The sequence below is a fragment of the Schistocerca serialis genome, chromosome 1, assembly GCF_023864345.2.
Source record: "Schistocerca serialis cubense isolate TAMUIC-IGC-003099 chromosome 1, iqSchSeri2.2, whole genome shotgun sequence".
Classification (NCBI taxonomy): domain Eukaryota; kingdom Metazoa; phylum Arthropoda; class Insecta; order Orthoptera; family Acrididae; genus Schistocerca; species Schistocerca serialis.
In genome coordinates this window covers 275522037-275524605 of record NC_064638.1, presented here as the reverse complement: position 1 = coordinate 275524605, position 2569 = coordinate 275522037, and the positions used below count along the sequence as shown (strand labels likewise).

Genomic DNA, 2569 nt, shown 5'->3' with positions numbered 1-2569 from the left:
AATTTTGAAAGTAGCAGGGGTAAAACTGGGCGGAGAGATAGGTTACCTACAACTTGTACAGAAACCAGGCTGCAGTTGAAGGATATGAACAGGAAGCAGTTGTCGAGAAGGGGGTGAGAGTCGTAGGCTATCCCAGATGTTATTCAGTCTGTATACTGAGCAAATTGTGAGGAAAAGCAAAGAGAAGTTTGTAAAGGGAATTAAAGTTCAGTGAAAAAAAATAAAAATTTTGAGGTTTGCCGACGACACTGTGCTTATGTCAGTGGCAGCAAAGAACTTAAGAGCAGTTGAACACAATGAATAGCTTCTTGAAAAGTAGTTATAAACAACAAAAGTAAAACAAGGGTAATGAAATGTAGTCAAATAAAATCAAGGGATGCTGGGGGAATTAGATCAGAAATTAAAATACTCTAAATAGCAAATGAGTTTTGCTATGAAAAATAAGACAGACGAAATAGATATGTAATATGCAGACTCAGATAAGAAGGGAATACAATAAATTATTCTGTTGTGCTACCAGTTGATTGTAGCGCATAACAATTACCGTGTGTCCTGAAACTTGAGCTGTGATTGGCTCCTCCAAGGTCACTCCAGGAGTGCCGTGTTTGACCATCGCAGCCTAGAAACAAAGCCTCACAACGCCTGCTGTGACGTAACTGCTCTGCGGCTTGAGTTCAGAAACTAGCACTCAAGTAGCGTAAGGGAATGCACATCCGCTATTTAACTAACGATAGAAGTAACGAAAACAATGAAACCTACCACTAAAGGAGTACTGCATACTGTATCGCCTAGTTCGTAAATGATAAATTGTGGCTTAACGCGATCGAGTGAAAAAGATTTATATAATTAGGCGTTGGGTTGACTGCGTTTTTCGGGGCCTATACGCAGACAGTTGTGACAATTCAATAGCCACAGCTATGAATGACAATTTTAAACAGATAATTCGCCCATTTCCACTGTCAGGACAAAAAAACGAAGTTGCTCTTAGCCTTGTTTTTATACATTAATACCTTAAAATAATTACTATTCGTAAGAGCTATGCACAGTTCTTTCAAAGTAGAGATAGGGTCGATCTGAAGCATGTAATTATTTACACCTTGTGGTACTACACTTTCTCAGAACTACAAAAGCGTATAAGTCAAACTTAGACATAGAAACATCTATAAATGTAATTATACTTTATAGCATCTGCCGTTTTTCATCTCCAACTACAAAGGAATTAGGTACAATATTGGAAGCTTTTATTATAGTCCATTCTCAGCAAAGTCTTCCTCGTCCTGCCTTGGAATCCTTCCATTTTTAGCACTTTCTCTTGAAAATTCTCTTTCTGTTGCATCTTTTTCATTTATGTTGTTTATTTCCAAATCTTTCCTAACTTCTTGAATCCAGGCTACTGTTGACTTCTTGTCCCAAAGATATTTAAAAATCTGTTTGGTTAACCTGTTGCTGTTCATTCTGTATAAGTGTCCGAAAAATAGCAGTCGCCTCTTTCATAGCATTTCGTTTATGTTTTCTAGGAGGAGGAGATTAGTGTTTAACGTCCCGTCGACAACGAGGTCATTAGAGACGGAGCGTAAGCTCGGGTTAGGGAAGGATGGGGAAGGAAATCGGCAGTGCCCTTTCAAAGGATCCATCCCGGCATTTGCCTGAAGCGATTTAGGGAAATCACGGAAAACCCAAGTCAGGATGGCCGGAGACGGGATTGAACCGTCGTCCTCCCGAATGCGAGTCCAGTGTGCTAACCACTGCACCACCTCGCTCGGTATATGTTCTCTATGTTGCGATAAACTTCATTAGTTCTTAATTTCCATACCTCTGTATTTTTTGGTGGCCCAAGTATTTTTCGAATGATTTTTCTTTCTAGGCCTTCAAGTTTGTTTAATTTGTGGTTCAGTACTAAACATTCACTTGCATAGAGGCATTCTCGTTTTACTACTTCAAATTTTTAGACAGAAACCTTTTGTAGTAGACATTCCTAGTTATTCCATAAGCTCTCCATTCTATGTACTTTTCTTCTACGGCGAATTTGTCTAAGCCATTTCCTTGGATAATTTCTCCCAAATATTTAAAATTTACCCTCTTTATTTGGCCAATATCCGTTGCTAGGGGTTCCGGGGCATTTTTTATATTTGTCATAAATTTTGTTTTTTCTACAGGTATTCTTTCTTCTAAGAGATTGATTTGTATTCGAGCATTTGTTAGGTTTTCAAAATGAATGGCAAAATCGTCCGAAATTGCTAAACAGTGAATTTCAATACCTTTGTTTTTAGTTCCCAATCTGATTGGTGATAGCCTCTGTTCTTTTAGTTTTTGATTCCATTCTCTTACTATTTTCTCTAGTAAGCAGTTAAAGACGACTGGAGACAGGCCATCATCTTGCATTACACCTGTTTTTATGTTGAATGCCTTCAATATTTCACCCCAAAACGTTACTTTTGATGTGGTGTTTGCGAGCGTTTCACGAGTAAGGTTTGCTGATTTAGATTTGATGCAAAATTCTCTGATCACTTTGTGTAGTGTTTCCCTATCAACCGAGTCAAATGCCTTTTTAAAATCTATAAATGTTACA

The 2569-nt window shown here is 38.1% G+C and overlaps 1 non-coding gene across 1 annotated transcript; it reads right to left on the bottom strand.

Annotated features, from left to right (window-relative positions):
- Positions 1-1687: 1687 nt before the first annotated feature.
- Positions 1688-1760, bottom strand: Trnaa-cgc (transfer RNA alanine (anticodon CGC)). The gene has a single exon. It is a non-coding gene; the product is annotated as a tRNA-Ala (tRNA).
- Positions 1761-2569: the final 809 nt, after the last annotated feature.